General features: G+C 52.4%; 1 pseudogene; it reads right to left on the bottom strand.

The window, feature by feature from the left end:
* Window positions 1–932: 932 nt before the first annotated feature.
* LOC140710955 (SH3 domain and tetratricopeptide repeat-containing protein 1-like) lies at window positions 933–18736 on the bottom strand (annotated as a pseudogene).
* Between the last annotated feature and the right edge of the window lie 5947 nt (window positions 18737–24683).

The following is a 24683-nucleotide window of genomic DNA, read 5'->3' as shown; positions in this document are numbered from 1 at the left end:
ATGCACAAATGCCACCACATTATTCGCGTTGAAATAGTTGCATGCGATGTGAAAGTCACCTCATTTAAAGTGTTTAAAAGAGGGGCCTGGGAGAGTGCAGTGTACGTGAGAATCAAGTGAGACACCCATAGTCTCTGAACCTCTGTTTTCTTGTGTAAACTGGCAAAGAGACCGTGTGAACTGTGTTCCCTGGGGCCAAGAGATTCCAAGAAGGAAAACCTGGGATTCCTGGCTCTGGGATGAGGGCTGGGGGCCAGAAGGGGAGGGGCATGTGAGGATGGCTGGGGTCAGCCCAGATAAGGCTTTCAATACTGGGTAGCAGCGTCTACACAGGCGGAAATCCCTGCATCTCACTTCCCGCAGGGCTGACCAGTGGCCAGAGGTAGGACTGGCCAGGCTCGGCCCAACCAAGTCTGGGAGCAGAGGACACTGAGGGATCCCCGTCGCCACCCTCACTGGCCTGTGGCTCTCCTGACACCACAAGAGAGCTCCAGGAGCTGACCTTGGGTCCTAATGGGGGACACCTTCCTGGCTGCAGGCTGGCAGGGTGGTGTGGTGGTCAGTGTACTGGGCTCTTCGTTTCCGCCCCTACCTGCTGTGTGACGGTGGGCCAGACACCTAACCTCTCTGTGCCTCTATTTCTTCAATGGAGCCCCCACATTTGGGCACAGTGGCCTGAAGGTTAAAGGCAAGAGCAGCACGAGACCTGCAGTAAAAGCTCTGAGCAGGGAGAACAGGGAGCTGCCCAGGGAGTTCCACCACCATCTCCCCTCTGGCCGCCGAGGAAACCGAGGTTCATGGTGACCTGGCCCAGGTCTGTTGGACTCAGGGTCCTTCTCATCCCCAAGATCAGAGGGCTGCCACCAGGGAAGGAGCTGGCCCCTAGACCCAGCCCAGGAAGCACACAGGGAAGGATGCCCTGGGGACTTCGGTATGTTATTGCAAAAAAAAAATTTATTGCTATATGAACCCTGCTTTCATTCCTCCATTTCCCAGAAAATGAGCCACGGGAGACACCAGGAGAGGCAGGAGACCATCCTCCTTGCACAATACCCACTCCCTTGGATGCTGTCCTCAGCGAGGGTGGCTGGGGTCAACCAAGGGGCCCACCCGCAGGGTGGCAGAGGAGGTAGGTTGACCCTGTGGACGTTGAGCTCGGTGGCAAAGGTCCTGGCCCTCTGGTAGAAGAAGAGCGACTTCTCGCTGTCCAGGAGGAAGTTGTGGGAGATGGTGGCCAGCCGCGTGTAGATCTTCAGCTGTGCCTTCTTGTTGCCCAGGTCCACGGCGGCTGCCAGTGCCAGCTGGTAGTACCTGGCTGCATCAAACGGGTTCTGAAGGAGACAGGCCATGCTCAGCAAAAGGGGGACTCGGAGCCCATCTTCCCAGAGGCCATTCCTGTCTCCAGGTCATTCCACATGTCCAGCCAATGCTGGCTCACCCCATGAACCCCGAAGCCTGTGACACTGCTGTGGTCTCAGCTGCAGGAGGTGGGGACGACCCTGATACCCCTGGAAGACTTCCTGACTGTCCCTACGCCCCACTCACCCCAAGCCTCCTGCCCCAGTGCCACCCTCTCTGCAGGCAGTGGCTGCTTTCCCCATGGGCTGAGGTCAGGGCAGATCCTGCCTGCTCTGAGAGTTCCATGCAGGACCCGTGGCTCCAAGCCACAGCAGGGGCACAGTGTTGAGTGACCCAGGCTCCCCTCTGGCCCCTGTCCATGCTGACCATTTCCAGGCCCTCCACGGGCCAGGCCAGGTAGAAAACCATCTCTAAGGTGTCCTCTTTGGCAATGTTCCCTGAAATATTGACAGAATGTGACTCCCCAGATATCCACTCCCATTGTCAATGCATCTTTGGCTCAAACTCACCATCGCTGGGATGGGATGCCATCTCCCAGACCTCCTCCTTGACCCTCCCATCCCCCACCCGGCTTCTCCCCAGGCTCCTCCTCCACATGGGGGTCACCTAAGGGACCTCTCTGAGACCCATGCCTGGCCTGTCCCTCTTTACCATCTCAAGATGGCTCCCAATGACAAAGTCCAAGATGCAGCAGTCCATTCCCTCACTGTCCCACCCCACACACGGAGCAGGGGCGTGAGAAGGCCCCAAGTCACCGCCACTGCTCATCCAATGCACCCGGCCCAGCCGAACACTGGACTCTGTGCTGGGTGCGTGGCTGAGCCTAATGTCCTTGCTCCCAGTCTGAGGGCCTCGGGATTGAACACTGACCACACAGGGTGGCCCGGGCTGTGGCAGAGGGAAGCCCAGGAGGTCCCAGACTCAGCCAGGGGTGAAAGGCAAAGGCTTCCTGAAGGGGTGGGGACTTCCCAACTAAACAGGAAGGAGCCAGCCAAAGCATATGTCTCTACATGTGCCTGTGCGTACGTGTCCCTGTGTGTGTGCGCGCACCTGTGTGTGCCTGTGCGCATTTTCATCTGCCTGTAGTGTGTACAGCAGCTACTGAGTGGCAGGCTGAGCCAGGACACACCTAATCCACCCTATTCCAGGGCTCACTCTCATGTGTAGACTAAAGGGGACACCATTTTAGAGGCAGTTGGCAAAGATGCCCATTTACCCCTGCTTCTCTGCCAACCTTCCAGGTCCCATCCAGCCCGGCTTTTTCTCCCACTCCTCTGGGCCCTGGGTCCAGAGCCTCCTATACAAGGAGGAGGGTGTAGCCTTGGAAAGACAGCCGCCCTTGGGGAATTCCAAGGGGGCCTCCCTGTGGGAAGCTGGCCTGCGCTGACAGCATAGTCACGATGAGGCCCAGAGGGCTGTGCATGGGAAGGAGGTGAAGGAGGCCACTGTCCCCCGACCCCAACCATGGACTTTGGCCTCTCAGGTACTACTTGGCGCTTTCCTTTCTCCTGGACAGGCGGAGTGGGCGGCAGGCTTGACCAAGAGAGAGAAAGGCCTCTTCTGGGAGGCCCGTCCCCCTGGGTCCCAGGCAAGCCCCTGAGCAGTGAGCAGCGTCCCCCTGGGCCTGACACCTGGCACCTCCATGTCTGGCTGGGACTTGGGAGGCCACAGGGACCACATCTGACCACCAGGTGTCGCCAGCACTGGGCTGAGGCATGTCGGGCCTCCGTAGGCCTGCAGTGGGGGATACAGGGCAGGGTCTTAGGGCTGCCCCGCTCCTCAAGTTGTTCTAAGGCCTCCAAGATCTCGGCCCCTGGACTGGAGTGCCCGGGCCCCTCAGCCCATAACGAGTACTGACGCGGTGCCGGTGTGATGCTAAGGAAGGGCGGTGCCTGCTGGGCAGAGGGGTAGAGACACCCCAGGTCTGAGTCTGCCAGTCCCAGCTCTCCAGCCCTGCAAGGCTGGGGCAGACAGAGCACAGCACGTCCCCTCCAGACACACCCGACCCAGCAAGGCCTCAGCCTGGCTGGCTGGGGCCCCGCCCCACTGCACCTGCCCTGAGCTGGGGTTTCCCTGTTTGTGAACCCAATGGTAAGATACTGGTCCCACCCCACCCTTCCTGGGTGATGTGAAGATTCAAGGTGTCTCGGGACTCCAGGAAGGAGTTGCTCCGTGCAGGCTGGCACCCTGCGCAGGCTTCCTAGAGGAGGTGCCAGGATTTGGGTTGGATCTTGCAACGTGGATTCAATGTGAGGATGATGCTGTCCTTCGAAATGTCCTTCTCCCGACCCTATTTTCTTTGTTAAATGCACCTTGACACTTGACTGTCAAGACTCAGCTTTGATGTCACCTCCTCCAGGAGGGCCTCCCTGACTACAATCCTCCTTCTTAACCCAGAGGCCACCATTGCCCACTCATGTGTCAGCCTCCCCGGCTGAGACTGAGTTCCTGAGGGTGGGGCCTGGCCATCTTGGGAGCTGAATTGTATCTGCTAACCTTGCTGGCTCCTCCAGCCGGGCATAGAGCTCCAGGGCGGCCACTGGGCCATTTCTAAGGAAGGCTGGAACCCAGGCCTCGGGTCTGGGTGGAGATCCCACTCCAAGGGGACTGGGAACACCCCGAGCCCTGCCCCTCCCTCCCACCTTCAGGTCATAGAAGATGATGTCACGGAGCATCAGGTACACCTTCACGTAGTAGAGGGTCTCCTCGTCGAACCCCAGTGGCAAGTTGCAGAGCTACAGGGTCTTGAGGTAGAAGTGCTCCGCCAGCTTGTCATGGCCCAGCCGGTGGCAGGCCACGCGCTCATTCAGCCGGTCCCCTGGGGTGCAGGCCAAAGGGGCAGGTGTGAGGACGTGGCTCCCTGGGGCAGGCAGGGCACAGGCCCCTCAGGAGCAGGTATACAGACCCCAGGCAGCACTCGTGGCTTGCCTCCAGGCACCTGTGGTCACCTGGACAGCTCTGGCCATTCCCTTCTGGGTTCCCAGACTCACTTTCCCGTCTGGAAAGCAGAATTAATAAGGCCTGCCCCTGTCTACTGTGAGGCTTTGGCAAAGTCGGACCTGGATGGCCCAGCTCTGTGTCTACACATAGCCACCTGCCTTTGCTCACTGGTTTTAACCAGGGGAGCCCATGCAGTTCAGGTGCTCCTGGGTACCCCAGCTCCAGGCAACCCACAGATGTGACATCTGACTCCTCCTGGGTGTGTCACGATCAGATCCCCCTACCTTGGGAAGTCAGCTGCACACCTACTGTGTACTGGTCCACAGGACACAAGGCACTGGCACATGTGGCCTGCCTAGGGTTCCCTGTCTCTGGAGGGGGACAGACGACCCTGGCACAGCACCAGGGGATGCCCGGCCTTAAGGGGCAGACTGCTGGAAGGGGAACTGGGATTTTATCAGCCAGAGAGCCGTGTGGTTGATGACGGTGGGAAAGGCACAAGACAAAGGGAATGTGCCACTCAGCCTGGCACATACAGGGACCAACGAGATGCCTGGCATGTCTGGAAGGCAGAGGGCACACTGGGCGGCCCTTGTGGTCAGCAGCGGGAACAGGCAGAGGAAGCAGAAATCAGGCAGGCAGGGAGCTCTGCACTGCGTGAGAGACCTCGGGCTGTGCCCCACAGCCGGACGGGGAAGCCAGTTGGGCAGATCTGCCTGCCTGGACAGGAGACCAGGAAAATGCAGCAGCTGTTTCAGCTCCTGGCCTGCAGACCCAGAGGCTGGGCTCTGGCAAAGTGTGGGTCCTGGCAGGGTGGGGGCTCAGGGGACGTACCCAGAGTGATGCTGAGTGCTAGGACCATGTGGGCAACCTCCAAGCTCTCCTGTGGCTTCTCCATTGTGACCAGGAGTGCCACCAGCTTGCTGCACAGCTGTAGCTGCGGCTCCACCCTGCGGTTGTCCGTAGTCACTGCCAGGGGCAGGGCCTGGTCCTACCACACAGGCAGGTGGGGTCAGGTTTCCCACAGCACCCACCTTGCGCAGCGTCCTCGTCAGAGCTCAAACATGTGCTTGGAGCTTCCCACACCCCAGCTACTCCTGCACCTCGACACAGCTCTGTGCTGTGGGATAACACATAGTTCAGACACCCAAGTTGGGGGCTGAAGAGTCACCTGAGGCCCATCCAGCTACTCCCGACAGCCTCAAACCAGCCTCTCCCACCTGAGCACTGGGGGTCTGACTGGGGGGAGCCAACCTCCTCTCTGCTCTAGAAACACCACACTGATCTGTGCCCAGGGCTGAGCCACACTGTGAGCTCAGAGGAAAGGAGAAGTCGTCCCACTTCGGGGTACATGCAGACCTGGGCCTCCCACTGATATGCTGTGTGTCCTTTGACATGTCCCTGTGCCTCTCTGAGCCTCAGTTTCCTCATCTGGAAGATGGGGACAGGACTTCCCACTCATGGTTGCTTGAGGTCATCAGGTACAAGGGTAGAGCAATTGTCACGTCCAGGCTCCGAGCGTTTTTCCCGGGCAGCGGCATGGTCATATGCCTCAGACCACCAGGTGCCCCACTGAGGCCCACCCACATCAGCCCACAGGCCAGCTCACTCGGTAGAAGGGCATGCCTTCCTCCTGCTCCCAGGGCCCATTGAAGAAGATGTCTCCAACTGCCTCCAACAGCTCCAGCCCCAGGTTGGGGTCGCCTGTGTGCACGTCCACATTCTGTGCCACCTGAAAGGAGACAGAAGTTCGCTCCAGACCCACACCTAGCAACGTGGCTACGCGCACCTTTGCCAGCCTCTTTTCTCCCACACACTACAGGTACACCTGAGCATTTTTCAGACCCTGTGCATGGAGGCTGCCCCCACCACTGGCATGAGGACAATGAACTGATGCACCTGAGTGCCAGGAGGTGACTGAGCAGCTGCAGCCCAGGAGCCCGACACCTGTGAATCCTACCACCAGGGGTAGCCCTAGCCCACTCCCCCTGCACTCAAACCAGTCTCCGTGGCCCCTAGATTGCTGGGAGCCCAGCCCCTGTCTCCTTTCTGCGTTGTCACATCCCTGCCACATCAGCAGTGTTTCAGTGTTTGTGGGTGGGCCTGGTCCCCTCTTGGCCATGAGCTCTTGATCCCTCTCCTCAGCTCAAGGAGGTATACAGCAGGTGCTCAATAATGAAAGCTTCACCAGGCTCCTGGGCTTCACAATTTGTACCAGATCACACAGTGTTTCGGAAAGCCTCTGAAAACAGCCACTATGATAGATTCATTTTGTAAGGAGATGTGCCACGTGTCGCTTGGAGCAAGTTCTTCTGTGTGTTAACTGAGTGGTCACATTATTTGAGGATGTGCTGTATACCAGCAAGTGCTGTGCACTGTGAGGGGCCGCGCCTCTGCCCTCAGGGAGAAGATGCTGGCCACCGGAGGAGGATGTGAGGGAACCAGTTGGAGGGAGGGAAAAGGCACACAACAGGTGCTCAGCAGTGGCTTAGGAATGAGTGGATGGATGGATGAATGGATGAGGAGATGAAGACACATGGATGGATGGAAGGGTGTGTGGATAGATGAATGCTTGGATGGATGGATGGATGAATGGATGGATGGGTGGGTGGGTGGAATGATGTGTGTATGTATGGGTGGGTAGATAATGTATGGATGGGTGGAGGGTAGATGATGTATGTACATGTGGATGGATAGATGGTGGACAGACGAATGTATGGATAAACAAATGGACAGATAGATGAATGGAGGGATGCATTAATAGGTAGATTGGTGGGTGGGTGGATGGACGAACGGTGAATGGATGGATGGGTGAGAGGACGGATGAATGGAAAGATCAATTGGTAGGTGGATGGATGATGGATGGATGAACAGGTGAATGGATGGATGATGGAAGGATGAACGGACGAACAGATGGACGGATGGTGGCTGAATCAATGGATGATAAAGGGATGGATGGATGAACAGGTGAATGGATGGATGGATGGAAGGATGAGCAAGCGAGTGGATGCATGATGGATGGATGGATGATGGATGGATAGAAGAATGAACAGGTAAATAGGTGATGGAAGGATGAACGGATGGGTGGATGGACAGGTGAATGGATGGATAGACGGGTGAATAGATGGATGATAAAAGGATGGATGAATGATGGATGGATGAAAGGACAGACGGATGGATGATGGATGGATGGATGGAAGGATGAACAGGTAAATAGATGATGGAAGGGTGAATGGATGGGTGGATGGACAGAGAGTGAACAGCACAGGAGTCCTCCTGCATCCCTTGCCACTCACCTGGATGTACAGGTCCACCAGCTCGCTCTGCCGCAGGAGGTAATAGATCTTCCCTGCTTGCAGCCAGGCATGTGCCTCCTCTTTCCTCTGGAGGTCAATGAAAATCCCCAGACTTCGTTTGCTGTAGTCCAGAGAGGATTTGTAGGCCCTGGAATCACTGGAATCAGACACAGGTGTCAGAACAAGGGCTCTCATCCTCCTGGAACCAGTCTGCCTCCTCCCGTGGGTCTGGTGACAGATGAATCTGGCATGTGGGGACTGGGAACGGCCCTCTTGTGTGTGCAGTGTTCTGCCCTTCCCAGGCTGCTGGGATGGCCAGAGTGAACACACACGGCATGGAAAAGATGAAGGACATCCTTCTGAGGGAATCAAGCATCATGCTGCCCTGTGGCAGGAGGAGTGTGCTAGTCCATCTCCCCTGCCTCCCAGTCATGGCCTGTGTCTTCTCCAGACGCACCAGGAGCCGTTAGTGTTCAGAGGCTATCTAGGTCGATGGTTCTCAAGGTGTGCAGGCATCACAGTCACCCGGAGGCCTGTCCTTATAGCTTGCTGGCCCTGCCCCCAGAGCTTCTGGCTCCACAGGCCTGGGGCAGGCCCTAGAACTCCCACTTGCCACAAACTCCTAGGTGACATGGATGCTGCTCTACTGGTCCAGGGACTACACTTTGAGAAGCATGGCTCTAGCACACTGTCCCATTTTCCTTCTGTGAACTTGAGGCCAAGACTACAGTCAGTCTCCCAGGTCCCTATGGAATCTGGCTCCTTCTCTGCTCTCTCAGTAAGTCCAACACTCAAGGGGCTGGGACTGCAGCAATGTCACTGGGCCCTATGGGTGGGGTGGCCAGGGCCATGGTTACCCCACCAGGTCAGGATGCTTGGGGGAAGCTGACTAGGCCAAATATGGGATGTGAGACCTTGAAACCCTGCCCCAGGGAAGCAGGTGACACAACTGGCTCTGTCTTCTGTGGGAGAGAAGCCACAGGTGGCTGCTGTGGTCACATTTAAGGGGACAGACGAAGCCCAGGAGTGAAGATTCGGGGCAGGCACAGGTAAGATGACAAAAGCCACCATAGTAGGAAGAACAGCCCAGGGTGCACCTACTGCCTCTGCTGGGGTTGAGGTGACCTTTGCCCCAACAAGGGAGGCTCAAGCTGGGACTCATGGGCCAGCAGCAGCCCTGGGATGACCCCAGGCCGGCCAGCTCAAAGCATCTGATGCCAAAGCACCAAATGATCAAAAGGAGAGGGGCTGCTGGGCCCTGGGCCAGCTTCCCTGTGCCCTTCTCCCTGCCCGCCCCCACCTCCACCACTACAAAGCCAGCCCTTACCGCTCCGTGCCCAGGGACAGGTAGAGCTGACTGATGGTCTCCAGGAGCTGCCCCTCCAGCACCTTGTCGGCCACCTTGCGGGCCAGGGAGAGCTGGAGATCGTGGTAGATGACATACTGGGCCTCGCTGGGCATGACGGCGCTGTAGAAGTAGCACAGCCACTGGACGGCCCGCAGCTGGTCTGGGCAGAAGACAAAATGGAAGACGTTAGTCTCCCAGCATCGAAGCGAGGCTGGCTGGGCTCAGAGGCCCCTGCTTGCCTCCTTCACACCTCTGTGAGCCTGGGCCCCATAGGCGGGGCGCCTGAGCGCAGACAGGCCATGCACCTGTGCCAGGGCAGACGCCAAGCACACTGTGACATGGGCACATCTTGGTGCAGATGCTCATGGTACAGGCCGGCCTTCTTTACAACTCCCAGGGCCGAGGTTGTGGATGGACACAGAGTGAACAGCAGGGGCTTGGCACCTGCACCAGGCCATCTATTTCTGCTTCACAAAGACCCTCTGGCCAGGATCAGGGCTGCCTTCAGCCTGAGCTGATGAGGCCAGGGGCACAAGTGGCCCCTGTCACAGATGGAACCCTGAGAGAGCAAAGCCAAGCATCACGTCTGCCACACATGGCATCATGTTGGGGGAATGGGATTCAAAGCTGGCCCCTGGCGTTCCCACACATGCTTCTCTCATGCAACCAGGCTCCCTAGCCACAGGCTCACTGGCCTCTCCCAAAGCCTGATTTTCTAGTGTCAGAAACATTCCGGAGATTAACATAGGAAACCAGGTACGCCGAATGGACATCTGTCACACACGCCACCCAACAACAGCCGAATACACAGTCCTCTCGAGCACCCATGGGACATTCCCCATGACAGACCATGTGCCAGGCCACAAAACGAGCCTCAGTGAATGGAGAAGGACTGAGACCAAAGCAGAGGTGTTCTTCAGCTGTACTGGCACAAAACTGGAAATCGACAGTGAAGGAAATGTGGGAAATTCAAAAAATATGTGAAAACTACACACTCCTAAACAACCAGTGAGTCAAAGAGACCAGCAGGGAAACCAAAAACTAATTTGAGAAGAATGCAAACAAACGCACAGCCCCGGCCAGTGCGGTGGCTCACGCCTCTCATCCCAGCACTGTGGGAGGCCGAGGCAGGAGCATCGCTTGAGTCCCGGAGTTTGAGATCAGCCTGGGAAACATGGTGAAATCCCGTCTCTATATTTAAAAAAAATACAAAAATTAGCCGGGTGGAGTGGTGCACATCTGTAATTCCAGCTACTCGGGAGGCTGAGGCATAAGAATGGCTCTAACCTGAGTAGAAGTTGCAGTGGGCCAAGATTGCACCACTGCACCCCAGCCTGGGCAATAGAGCAAAACTCTGTCTTTAAAAATAAAAATAGCACAACGTATCAAAAATTCCAAGATGCAGCTAAGGCAGTGCTGAAAGGGAAATTTATAACTGTAAATGTCTACATTCAAAGAAAGAAGAAAAATCTCAAATCAAAAACCTAACCTTCCACCTTGAGAAACTAGAAAAAGAACTAAACCCAAAGTGAATAAAAGGAAGAAAATAATAAACGTGAGAGTGGAAATGGAAAGTAAAAATACAGAGAATGGAAAAACAAAAGAGATAACAGAACCGAAGGTGGGTTTTTTGAAAATAACACAATTGACAAATTGTTCACTAGACTGACCGAGGAAAGAAAGACGGGACACAAATGACTAAAATCAGAGACTGAGCACCATGGCTGACGCCTGTCATCCCAGCACTTTGTGAGGCTGAGGTGGAAGGATCGTGAGGCCAGCATTCAAGACCAGCCCGGGGGAACATGATGAGACCCCATCTCTAATAAAAATGAAGAAATAAAAAATTACAAACCCAAGTTTCTAAAATCAGAAATGAAAAGGAAACATTATTGCCGACCTGACAGAAATAAAAGGATTCCACGAAAACACTACGAACAATTGTACACCAACAAACCAGACCATCTAGACACAACAGCCAAATTCTTAGAAGGACACAAACTACCGAAAGTGACTCAAAAATGACCCCAAGGAAGCATGTGGGGTATCAGCCCCGCCCTTGGTCTCCTCGATCGTTCAGCGCAGGGTGGGGAGACAGGGAAGCATGATCCCCGTTCCCTGGCCTGCATTTCCAAGTCTGAATCCCCCAGCACCCCGGGGAGGGCCTCGTAGGAGGAGGTACCACAGGCTATTGTGCCAAGAGCCACTGGAGGCTGCAGTGGGAGCTGGGGCACTGGGTTCCTGGAAGGTCTCCTTCCAGTAAGAGAATGTCCCTGGGGAAGAAGCCTGGGTCTGAACCCCCCAACCCTCCTTGGGCAGATGTGTGGGACCGGGGCCCCTTCACACGGTCCTTTCCAAAATCTTATCCCTCCTAGGGCCAGGAGTGGGTGCCAGGCCTGTGCTGGAAATGGGCAGGTTTGGTCACAGCCCCTGGGGCTCTGGTCCAGGTCACAGGAGGCACCTCTGAGTGGTCTCACTATGCCATGACAAAGCGCTGCAAGACAGAGGGGACCCACAACAGTATCCCTTGTCTCAGCCATTTCCCTGGACTCAACTTCCTCATCTATTCTCTGTGGCCTAGATTTCGGACAGCCCTGCACACCTACTGTCCGTTCACTGCTCCGTCTGCAGTGACTGTTCGATAGCACTCCATGGCTCCCCAGTGCTCTTGGGGAAAAGGCCAAGCCACAGCCTGAGGCCCCAGGCCCTGCTTAGCGCTCCAGAAGAGCTTCTCACCATCCAGCACCCAACCCACCCCCTCCCAACTCTGCACCTCCCTGCATAAGCCCTGTTCACTCATCCCCGCTCCCACCCCACTCATCCCCGCTCACACTCCCACTCATCCCCGCTCCCACTCCCACTCAACCCCGCTACCACTCCCGCTCACTCACCCCCACTCACACCCCACTCATCCCCGCTACCCCTCCCACTCACTCACCCCCACTCACACCCCCGCTCACTCACCCCATCACACCCCACTCATCCCCCCTCACTCTCCCGCTCACTCACCCCATCACACCCCACTCATCCCCGCTACCACTCCCGCTCACTCACCCCTATTCACTCATCCCCGCTCACACCCCACTCATCCCCGCTCACACCCCACTCAACCCCGCTACCACTCCCGCTCACTCACCCCATCACACCCCACTCATCCCCGCTCCCACTCCCGCTCACTCACCCCCACTCACACCCCACTCACACTCCCGCTCACTCACCCCATCACACCCCACTCATCCCCGCTCACTCTCCCGCTCACTCACCCCATCACACCCCACTCATCCCCGCTACCACTCCCGCTCACTCACCCCTATTCACTCATCCCCGCTCACACCCCACTCATCCCTGCTCACACCCCACTCAACCCCGCTACCACTCCCGCTCACTCACCCCATCACACCCCACTCATCCCCGCTACCACTCCCGCTCACTCACCCCCGCTCACACCCCACTCATCCCCGCTACCACTCCCGCTCACTCACCCCCAGTCACACCCCACTCACCCCGCTCACACTCCCGCTCACTCACCCCCACTCACACCCCACTCACCCCGCTCACTCTCCCGCTCACTCACCCCATCACACCCCACTCATTCCCGCTCACTCACCCCCACTCTCTCACCCCTAGGCCTTCACACAGGCTACACCACCAGCCTCTCCTCCACCAACTATTACTTGACTAAATGCTCTCAACCCTCTGGTTCTAGACTAAAGAGGCTTCCCTAACCCAGGGCCAAGTGCTGCCCCGCCATCACACCACTCACCCTTTTGTGGCTTCTGTGGCCTGAAGCTCACATTCCCACGCTCAGTCTCTGCCACCCGAGGACCCCACAAGCCCCATTTGTGGGTGGGGCCTGGCACACTGCACAACGAGCTGCTTTTGCATGAACTGCTCTGCGGCTTTGGGCAATCACCCGCCCCCGTGTCCTCTGTGAAGTGGGATGACAGGTGCGCAGGCTGCCAACATACCAAGCAGATAACACGGGCACAAGAACTGGTGTTCAGGGCCTGGCTCATGGTGGGGCCCGAAGTCCCAGCGCAGCCGAGCCTGCCTTGATCCCAGGGTTATGTCTAGGAATTCCCAGCATGCAGGACTTTCAGTGCCCAAGGCAGGATGGTCCCTGGGCAAACCAGGAAGAGCTGGCTGCCTCAGTAGGCCACAGAGGGCCTGGCCCTGCATGGGAACCGCCTGTCTCCAGGGCGCTTGCCAACATCTGCTGCTGGACATGGCTCAGCACTTTCGATGGTAGAAAAACCACCACTTGTTTCTGAATCATAAACCCCAGGTGAGCCCTGACCCGAGTGGCCCCAGAAGGCTCACAGGAGGAACTAGGGCACTCACTCTCCACATGGCCTATTTCTACGGTGACCAGAAGGGCCCACTCATAGTAGCCCTTGCCCTGCTGGGCTGGGCCCTGGCGGGTGCAGAGGTGGCCCAGCTGCAGGAGTACGTGGGTGAAGTCTCGGCCACACTCCCTGCAGGGCAGCCTCGAGAACAGCCGCATGGTCCCCAGGAGGTAGTGCTGGGCCAGCCTGCTGGCACTTGCATGCAGGCACAGGGTCCCAAAATTGGCCAGCACCACTGCCTGGTTCCTCCAATGGCCCAGGTCCCAAGCCGCTCATAAGGCGCAGTAGTAGCCCTCAGCTGCCTGCCTCGTCCGGCCTGTCCTCTTCACAGCCACGGCCAGCATGTTGGCCATTACACCCTCTGGTCCTCTCTGGCCACCACTGCATCCTGGACAGACTGCAGGATGTTCAGGGTCACCAGGCTCTGTCCATGAAGCACGTGAAGCCAGGCCAGGGCCACCAGGCAGTCCACGATGGCACGGACTCTGGTCATGAAGAGGCCAGCTTTCTTGGCCGCCCCTCGGGCATGTGCCAGGCACTCAGTCAGCTCCTCCTCGTCGCTAAAGCTGCAGAACATGCCGCTCAGCCATGGCAGTGCCACGTCGTACAGGCCACAGAAGCTGGCCTTGTACCCGGGGGCGTTCAGGAACAGCAGCAGTGAGCTCAGGGCCTCTGGGTCCTCCCAGTCGTCCTCAGCTTCCAAGAAGAAGGAGGGGTCCTCGGGGTCCTGCAAGCTCACGTTGCTGGATGCCGCACAGAGACCCCAGGACGCTGGCTCCAGGGGGCAGCCTGGGCAGGTCTTGCATTGTTCCAGAACATTCTTCACCTTCGACAGGGTCTCCTGTGGATCCAGGCCCAGACAAGATGGAGGTATTTCTGCAAGTCACAAAAACACCTAGACATATTAGAGTCCGGCAGTGAGTCCTTGGTCCACTGGGGGCAGGGTCCCCCCATCCCTGCCCTCTGTGTCCCCGGCGCAGCTTGCCATGAGCCCTTAAGAATTATGTGCAACGCAAACTCGGGGCCTGGAGCACGTACGAACTCCGGCACTACGGGGACAGAGAGAACTCGCAGGCCCGTGGCCCGACTCTCCTACAAAATCACCCTCCTGTCCTGTTTTGTCGCCCACCTGACAGCAAGGTTTTAGGAGACTGTGTCAGAACAGTGACCCCTCAGAGATGCCTTTCCCTTTAGAAAGAATCAAAGCCTTCTAACTGGACCCATGAATATGCAGCACCACAACTACAAATGTAACTTCTGTCAGCATATTGGGCCCCCCGGTGGGGTACAGGAATCCATGAAATCCTCAACAGCCAATCAGAGCTATGGATCAGCTCAAAAGCTGCTATGCAAAATTGGTAAAGCCACCGACGGCACAGGACAGGGGTGTTGTACCCATGTGCCCAGCTCCGTGCAGGGAAACGGACCATCCCTGCAGGAAGGATGGGAAAGCTTCCAGGCCCCTGTGGCCACCTTCACCGTGGATGGTCTGAAAACCTGAAGCCCACGGTTCCTAAAGGGTTAACAAAGGCCAGAGTGCTCCAGCAGCCCACTGGTGTCTGCTGGCTTTGGTGGATTCCTAGCCAAAGCCCCCTCCCAGAGGTGAGCAAACAAGCGCATTTCCTGTTGGAAAACCTGGGATGAAAGGAGGCATTACTGGGAAGGGAAAAACCTAGATTTAAACCGACCCTCTGTTTCAAGCTCACATGCAAAAAATATGTTCAATACAAACTGCCTCCTTATTCATCTGTAAAGCCTTAGAATTAAAAAAATAAATAAATATGATTTAGAGGCAAATGTCTGACTTGACTACACTAGATTAGCTAAGAAATCGCCCCCACCCAGCAGAGGCACACAGCCCCTCCCAGCCACTACCCTGGCCTCCGGGGCAGCTGGAGAGCCACGTGCCTTTGCTCCAGTGACTTTGGCAGAGGGTGGAACCACCCCCTCCCTGAGGCAAACCTACAACAGCCTTCCCTTCCCCCCTGGCTCCCCTCAGGAAGGAGAAGACCCTTCAGGGACCTCAGTTGAGGCCCCTGCAACCTAAGGCTCTGAATTCTGCTACCCGCTGAGGGCAGTGTGGCCTCCCATCTCTGAGGCAGAGCACAGGGTGAACTGCAGCTTCTCCAGGTCATGAAAAAGGAACCCACAGCTACATGTGGGTCCCAGCAGTGGAAAGGATGCCCCATCTCGGTTGGGGACCAGGCGGGGGTCAGCATGTTCATTGGAAGAAATGTGGGACCTCACGGCCTCCAGTGTCAGAGTAGACGGGAGGTTCAGGCCCACCTCAGGCGATGTCCCTCAAGTCCCCGGCCCACACCACAGAGGGGTGACAGCCGCATCCAATGCCCACCGTACTCACCTCTGTCCCCTCCCCTGCCATTACTCCAAAGCCCAGCTCATAACCAGAGAAGCCTGAGCCACGGGCAAAACCTACCTTGTTCCTGCGGCTGCTCGGTCTCAGCTTCCTCTACTGAGTCTGGCAAGGGAGAACAGAGAAGCAATGAACACCCCCAGCCAGCACCTCTGGTCCCATGTCAGGTTGAGCTGGTGTCGGTGTTGCAGGATGAGAGCATTGCAGGGTGCAAGGGTTGAAAGTCATATCGTCCTCTTCCCTCCTGGATCATGGGAACAACATCACTGTGTGGTGTACACTTTCTGCGATATTGGGAGTAACATCGTCTTCTGTGCCTTGGAATATTAAGGACAATATCACGGGGGGACGTGTACATCTTCTGCAATATTGGGAATAATATTATCCTCTCTCTCCCTGCATACTAAGAAAGATATCACAGAGTACGTGTTCACCTCCTGCGATATGGGGATTAATACCATCTTCTCCCCTTCCAGATATCAGGAAGAGTATCACACGGGGGTGTACGGTGTCTGAGATACTAGGAGTAATATCAACCTCTCAGCCTTGGAATATTAAGAAGAATATCACAGGGTGGATGTACACCCCCTGCCATATTGGGAGTAACATCAGCCTCTCCTCTCCATGGATATTAGGAACAATATCCCAGGCTGGGTGTACGCCTCCTGCTCTATGGGGAATCATATCTTCCTCTCCCAGGATATTAATAACAATATCACAGGGTGGGTGAACACAGCCTGCGATACTGGAATTATTATCATCCTCTCCCCCTCCAGATACTAGGAACCATATCACAGAAGAGCTGTACCCTCCCTGGGATATTGAGAGTAATATCATACGCTTCTTCCATGAATATCAGGAGCAATATCACCGGGTGGCTGTTCATTCATTGCTATGTTGGGAGTCATGTCATATTCTACCCCTCTCAATATTAGGATCAGTGTCACAGGGTGAGTGTATACCTACTGTGGTATTAAAACTAAAATCATGCTCTCTGTCCCTAGATATTAGGAACAACATCACAGGTAGGTGTGAACCCCCTGCAGTATTAGAAGCAATAATATGATTAATTAGCAAACATCAATCATCGATTTTAATAATTATCAGGCTAGTCTCGAACTCTTGACCTCAGGTGATCTGCCCGCCTCAGCCTCCCAAAGTGCTGGAATTACAGGCGTGAGCCACGGCGCCCAGCCAACACTACTTGACATCCCTTTTTGGACCTCAAATTTAGCATGCGGAAAACACACTTTTGATTCCCCCTACTATAACCCACTCCTCCCATAGTCTTCCCGATCCCAATAACAGCATCTCTAGTCTTCCAGTTACTCAGGCCAAAATCCTTGACATCATCCTTAATACTTCTTTTTCTCTCTCTTGTCATCCAACCCATTTAAACTCTCCTTTCAAAATATGTGCCAGACCTAACCACTTCTCACCTTCCTCATCATTTCCAACCAGGTCCAGCCCTCATCATAGCGCTCTGGGTTACGGCAAAAGCCTCCCAATCGCCAGGCACAGTGGCTCACGCCTGTAATCCCAGCACTTTGGTAGGCCAAGGCAGGTGAATCATCAGAGGTCAGGAGTTCAAGACCAGCCTGACCAACATGGTGAAACCCCTCTACTAAAAATATAAAAAATTAGCCGAGCATGGTGGTGGGCGCCTGTAATCCCAGCTATCCGGGAGACTGAAGCAGGAGAATCACTTGAACTCAGAAGGCAGAGGTTAGAGTGAGCCGAGATTGTGCCATTGCACTCCAGCCTGGGTGACAAGAGCGAAACTCCATCTTAGAAGGTTAAAAAAAAAAAAAAAAAAAAAAAAAAAGCTTCCCAACCCACGTCTCTCCTTCCACCTTTCACCCTGCCCTGCATTCTACCTTCCTCTCTCAAACATTTCAGAAAAAAAAAAAATTATATCCACAGAGAGGGAAAGTACAAATGGGGTGAAATGTTTGGGGAATCTGAGGGAAGAGTATATGGGAATTGTCTGTACTATTTTTGCAACTTTTCCATAAGTCTGAATTATTTCGAATTCAAGAGTTAAACAAAGAAAAAAAAAAAAACATTATCTCCCTTTGTGAATCCATCCTGTCTTTCCCCTGGCAACTTAAGGACACTCTCAACTAACACATCTATTTTTTCATGAACACTAAAAGAACCCTTGCCGAGTTTTGACTTTCTGTGCTTGGCAGTAGAAGTGTGTGTGTGTATGTGTGTGGTGTGTATGTATATATAGAGAGGGAGAAATATATATATGAGTGTATATATATAAATATATACTATATTTACAATGGTAATGTATATATATATATAAATATATGTGTATGTGTAGATATATATAATACGTACCCCATAGCCTGTCCTTAACCAGTTCTAAACTTAGTCCGAAAAACACACATCTAAGCACAGAATTTCAAAATAATACGATGAATATTTTGATAGAGGGATGTGTTGCTATGGAACACGCTGCTAAGACACAAAACCTCCTAGATGGGACAATGAATGAACGAAGTTTGCACCTATAGGCACCCCCTCTGATATCCCCTCAAACGTTTATAGTTATATGCATTTGCTTCCGCCAGGACCCCTATTTCATAAGGGTTAGTTCTAGAGTCTAGCAAGTTCCTACTACAGCTGGCACACATATGCCATTCAAAAAACAGTGGTGGAGTGAATGACGAGTTAAGAACCGTTTGTCAGCCAGTGCTCAGTAATACAACATGCACTGGTATGCAAATGATATTTTTGTTGAAAGCAACAGCAGGATCACAAATTATCTTTCCAGAGAAAGCAAACCTCAAAAGCTTCTTTACCCTACTAAAGCACATTATAAGAAGCTCCCCTTATATAAAAGAAAACCTCCTCATTCGTTATCAATGGCATGTAAACCTAATAAGCCTCCGTCTCTGATGACATCTCTTCCATCCCCAGGGCTAGATAAAGGAGGTTCTGGAAACCCTGGGAGTTGTGAAGGTGGCTCCCAGCTCTGACAGTCTTGAACCCTGCATGCGTGGAGGTCACACAGCAGAAGAACAACAGAGGGAAGCATCATCAGACTTCGAATATGTTTGAACCAGAGATAGCAAATAGGCTGCAGCCAACTGAAAACACCAGAGATTCATGGTGGCCACCTGAGGGGTTGTGCTCTTAAAAAACAAAAATAAAAAATAAAAATTAAAAAATTAAGAAAGGAAGGGGTCAAGAATCCATCAGGTCTGACTGAGACGTGTATCAGTGACTAACACCCCGTATGGCAAAAGTACTCCGGTGCGCTTTGGGTACTCACAGCTTCAGCAGTATTCAAAGGCGTGTGCTCCCCTAAGACTAAGCCACGGGAATACCCCCAGCAACACTGCCAGGAGAAACATCTCCCATGGATTTGGCTAGAAATACAGTTGTCTTTAACAAATTCACACTGAATAAATCCTGACTTATTAGAGCCTGTGAGAATGGCATTCTCAATGATAACAGGTATCACTACAATCTCCAAACATCTGCGATCCTGCAGGGAGGAGCTGTGACAGTGCAGGCCACAGGCCACATGTCCAGAATGTTTCCCAGATTGCCTGTTACAGAATAAAAGAAATGAATCCCCCCCCAAGAATGTCTTCACTCACATTTAGCCAGTTGTTCCTTTGTGTGCATCTCTGTGCTAAAATGGCCATTCTTCCCCACAGCCTGAAGTCATATGCTAAAATAAGAGACTCACATGAAGTCAGAACCATGCAGATGCAAGGAAACCACCACAAAGGAAATGGGCTGGAGAGTGTGGCCAGGAGGATGGTACTTCCCAGGAAGCAATTACTTCATCTCTGCCCATGAAGCAGGCAGCTGTTATTGTCCCCCAGGCCCACGCCAGCCACTCAAAGTAGGTTCTAACCAAACTACCTCCAACAAGCAATATAAATACACCACACAATTGGCTTCTGAAAGGACACCTTGCAACCAACAAGAAACTGTTAGCACAACTTTGACAAACTGTACAACTAAAAACCTTGGAAAGGGATAAACACTGCCACATTTTGACTCAAATACTGCTACGTGGTAGCACCGCAATAATTCACTGAAACAAAAGAATGAATGAGGAATACGTTTATATAGGAATCAGAGGAAGCATGACTAATCATTTAAAGAAATAGGTCAAGAAACTGCTAGGTTCAAATGCTACCGTGAGACACTGTCAGGGCCTTAGGCAAATTCACTTCTCTTGGTCCTGTTTCTAGGTTCATCAAAAACCAGCTTTGGATTAGGGAATCTATTGCTTCCCCAAGTCTTCCTTCTGTGATTCCAGCCCAGATTTTAGGACTGCTCTCCCACTTGGTATATGAAAGCACTTTCGATGTAGAATAGCACTAGTACATTTCTGTGTTGAATGCGGTTTGGGACCTACTCTATGAGGCAGAATATCATCATGTAACTTTAAACGTGACGACAAGGCGCACTCTAGATAAGGATAACACATAAGATGTGGCCATACACCTGTGCATGCCTGACAGGGAGATGGGGAAGTCTCATTTAATGAAGCCAGGGTGCCTGTTGCACCTGAACATCCTCAGTCCACGTCAAGTTCACAACGTCCTTCTGACATCAAACCACAGGTATCACATACTTTTCCATACTTTCCACCCAAGATTAAAATATGCAGAGCACCGTGATAAAGACACCTCCATTCCCAGCATGTTGGCTTTCATTCCATAGAATTACATACTTTCGGTGCAAAATGGTGACCAGGTTCCAGCGGCAAGCAAGACTGGACTCAGTGGGGACAGCAGGCCCTGCAGGAGCCACCACTCCTGTCGCCACAGTCTGATGCAGCTGCAGAGAAGCTGTGGCTGAGGCCATTCACTTTGTGAGAGAACTGCACAGGAGGGAAAAGGTAGGGAAGAGGGCAATGTCATGCTTCTGAGCCCAAGCCAAGGAATCGCATCCCCTGTGACTTGCACTTATATGCCCAGATGACCTGAAGTAACTGAAGAATCATAAAAGAAGTGCAAATGCCCTGTCCCAACTTAACTGATGACATTCTACCACAAAAGAAGTGAAAATGACCGGTCCTTGCCTTAAGCGATTATATTATCTTGTGAAATTCCTTTTCCTGGCTCAAAAAGCTCCCACACTGAGCACCTTGTGACCCCCACTCCTGCCCACCAGAGAACAACCCCCCTTTGACTGTAATTTTCCTTTACCTACCCAAATCCTATAAAACGCCCCCACCCTTATCTCCCTTCGCTGACTCTCTTTTTCAGACTCAGCCCGCCTGCACCCAGGTGATTAAAAAGCTTTATTGCTCAAACAAAGCCTGTTTGGTGGTCTCTTCACAGGGACGCGCATGACAGGCAGGTGCAGAGCCAGGGAAGGACCAGTGATGAGAACAGAAAGGAATGCGCCTCCCTGTACACACACTCGGATTTTATGACAATGTGCGCAGGGGGCTGAACTGGATGCCTGAGAACATTCCTCCAAGTTCTTTTGCTGATTTTCTAAATATTGGTGTAAAATCTGAACTCAGACAAAATTTTTTTAAATCGCTTCAATCAACATCTTTGTCTAGTGCTCAGCATCATATCTACATGATCATCTAGAAAACCAACTTCTGTTCTAAGGCTCACATCTTCCTATTAAGTCCCAGGGATTTTACAAGGGAATGCACCTCTCATTCGCATCAAGAACACACACAACTACTGTTAAAGAAATGATTAAATTGCTTACATAATTTTTTAAACACCCAGATTTGAAATACAACAGAGACAACTTTTTGATAGCCCTGCTTTCCAACTGCGAACTGCGAGTGGAGAAAATAACCTACCATGATTTCTAACCAGTCAACAACCTGTCTTCCCTGGCTGCAGTAGGAGCAATCTTTCTGAGCTCAGGATGAAAAAGAACCCAGCTGGTTAGGGGACAGACAATCTTCAGTTCTCAGTGGACTTCCCGGGTCCCAAATCCCCATGTGACACGTGGAAGTAAACAGCTATCATTGACCAAGCATCTGAATGCTTATCTCACCTCGCCATCTGATTCTCCTGCCATGCAAATTTAAAATTAATAAGCCTGCTATTAGAGAACAGAGTTGGTGCTACATCTGTCTTCCTAAAATTATGGATAATTACCAGCCCACAATGGCTTCTAATCAGATTTGAGTAGTCCCTTAGACAGGAAGCTAAAGTGCCTCAGCCCTAAACTGAGAAGAAAACAGAAACTGGAATGCTCTAGGTTTGATTTTTTCCCCCTTGTTCTAAAGTTGCTGTTCACGAATCTCCTTCTACTGTCTTGTTTATAAAATGTATGAGAAACAGGGAAATTCAAAGACATGATAGAAATGGCCACGTTTTCTAGGTACAAACTTTGTGAACATTATTTTTAGGTGTTGGGCTTTTTCTCCACAAATTGTGAGCCTGGAGTACATTTTCTCCCTCGTGGTTACACATTCAGAGTCAGGGAAAGTGGCTTTAGGAGTAAAGAGGGGAGTGCAGTGAGAAGTGACCGGACACTGAGAAGGACAGACAGGGACTCTACCTTGGTGGCCTACAGCATTCCTGGGCCTCCGACTTTACTTTTCTATCTGTACAAGGGATCTAAAGGCCCGTGATTCTAGGCCATGACAGCTCTTCATACACACATAGGCAAACATCACACGCCTGTGTGAAAAGCTGTGACACTTGGCTGATTTCCTGAAGAAGTTATCTTGTATCATTTCTACTCAAGTACTCCACCTCCTTCCAGACAAGTATCTGAGGATGATGGGCTATCCCACAGCCATGTGTGTAACCTCTGCTGCTTATGATCCCTGTTCATATAGCATTTTCCAAAAGCATTTGGTGTGAACTGACAGAAGAAAGAAGAATAAGGTTCTTTCAGCCCATTCATTCATTCATTCATTCATTCAACAAATATTGACTATCTATGTGCCAGGCACTGGTGATATAACAGCGAACATATATTTTTGTAGGTAGCGACAGACAACCAAAAAGTATGTTAAAGAGTGATCAATACTGTAGAGGAAAATACACCAGGAAACAGGAAAGAAGAATACCCCTAGCCACCCTACACTGGGGTGACGCTAGTGTTACAAAATGGAAACAGCGGCCGGGGGCGGTGGCTCACACCTGTACTCTCAGTTCTTTGGGGGACTGAGGCAGGCAGATCACCTGAGTTCAGGAGTTCAAGATCAGCCTGACCAACATGACGAAACCTTGTCTCCACTAAAAACATAAAAATTAGCTGGACGTGGTGGCACACAACTGTAATCTCAGTTACTCAGGAAGCTGAGGCACAAGAATCACTTGAACCTGGGAGGCAGAGGTTGGAGTGAACCGAGATCGTGCCACTGCACTCCAGCCTGGGTGACAGAGCAAGACTCTGTCTCAAAAAATGTAATAAAAAAAAAAAAATGTAAACAGAGAATAAGATACCAAAAGAAAGAACATGAACGATTAATTGTAACAAAAGCCTTTGTAAGCTGATTCTTTCCTTCCTGGATCCTTGTCCCTTACAAATGGAAAAAGAGGGCGGAGAGGGGGTAGTATCCAAATGATGTTGTAAGATGGCTTCGGGTTTCAGATGTCTGACAGCCATACTCATGTACTTCAAGGAAAAAGCTCTAGCTCTATAAGCAATCTGGGCAATGGTTTAATGATCCTGTAAGATCAGTACCATATTCTCTCATTTTTCATAGATGAGGAAACTGAGGCATAGAAAGGCTAAGTAAATTGTCCATGGTCACGGGTGATTTAGAAACTTTTCTTCAAACTTTCAAAAGTTAACTACTGCCACTATTACACATGGGTTTTTGTTTGTTTGTTTTTGTCTGTTTTGAGACAAGGTCTTGCTCTGACCAGGCTGGAGTGCAGTGGCGTGATGATGGTTCACTGCAGCCTCGACTTCCCGGGCTCAAGTGATTCTCGCACCTCAGCCTCTCCAGTAGCTGGGATTACAGGCATAAGCCAATACACCTGGCTAATTTTTTAATTTTTATTTTTTGTAGGGATGGGCTTTCACCATGTTGCCCAGACTGGTTCCAAACTCTGGGCTCAAGAGATCCTCCCAGGTTGGCCTCCCAAAGTGCTGGGATTACAGGTGTAAGCCACTGTGCACAGCCCTACAAATGTGACTCATACAAAGTGAGAGCAGTGAGCAGGAAGAGAACAGAGACTTCAGCGAGTCTCCTGGCTGTGTCAACGCCATATCCCTCCTCCATACCGTAATGTGTCTACACCCACCAAGCTCCTAGACGTTGAAGGCAGGCCAGCTCAGAGACGAAACAGCAGTCAAGAAAGAGAAGATGCAGACATGCGTCTTGATTTCAGCTCGAGCGTGCCTCTCTGCCCTGCAGCTGCACAGGCAGAAACCAGGGGCCGTGAGTCTCAGGCAGTGTGTTCGGTTCCTGGCTGGTAATCTTTTGGGAGACCATCCCATACAATTGGTGTTACACTTCTCAAAAAGGAAGTGTGAGTTTTATAGAAAAATCGATTCCGTTTGGGAGAAAGGCCTAATAAAACCACAAAAGGATAACACATTCATACAACAACAAATTCAATTCATCTGTCACAAACTGAAATCCCAAAGCCATCTGGGCACACAGCTGCTTTTCTGAGCTGAAATTCAACTTCAGTTGAGAAACAGGTCAACTTTGCTAAAAAGATTTCTTTTTCACATGCCTCCAATAAAAATTCCTTTCCCTCACTTGTCATTTTCCAGATTTAATGACTCTGTTGGCCTTTCTTTCATTTAGGCTGTGAACACTGACTACATGTCTAATACCGCCAGGACTCCAAGGGAGGCACCCTAGGGAACACAGATGACCACAGCACAGCGACAACCTCAAGGAGCACACACAGGGAAGGCAAGATGATACAATCGAAGACTTCACACAGAAAAGAACTTGGCATCCATACCCCGTCCCATTTCTAGAAAACAACGATGCTGACTTAGGAACATTTACCGAACAGCCTGCAGTGTGGAGGCAGCACGAGGGGGTTCCATGCGGGGAAGAGCACCTTCAGAAGGGGGCATGCAAGCAA

Source organism: Chlorocebus sabaeus, unplaced genomic scaffold, assembly GCF_047675955.1.
Source record: "Chlorocebus sabaeus isolate Y175 unplaced genomic scaffold, mChlSab1.0.hap1 unalloc_scaffold_109, whole genome shotgun sequence".
NCBI classification, from domain to species: Eukaryota; Metazoa; Chordata; class Mammalia; order Primates; family Cercopithecidae; genus Chlorocebus; species Chlorocebus sabaeus.
Note: the sequence above shows the minus strand (reverse complement) of the source record. Positions and strands in the feature narration are given on the sequence as shown.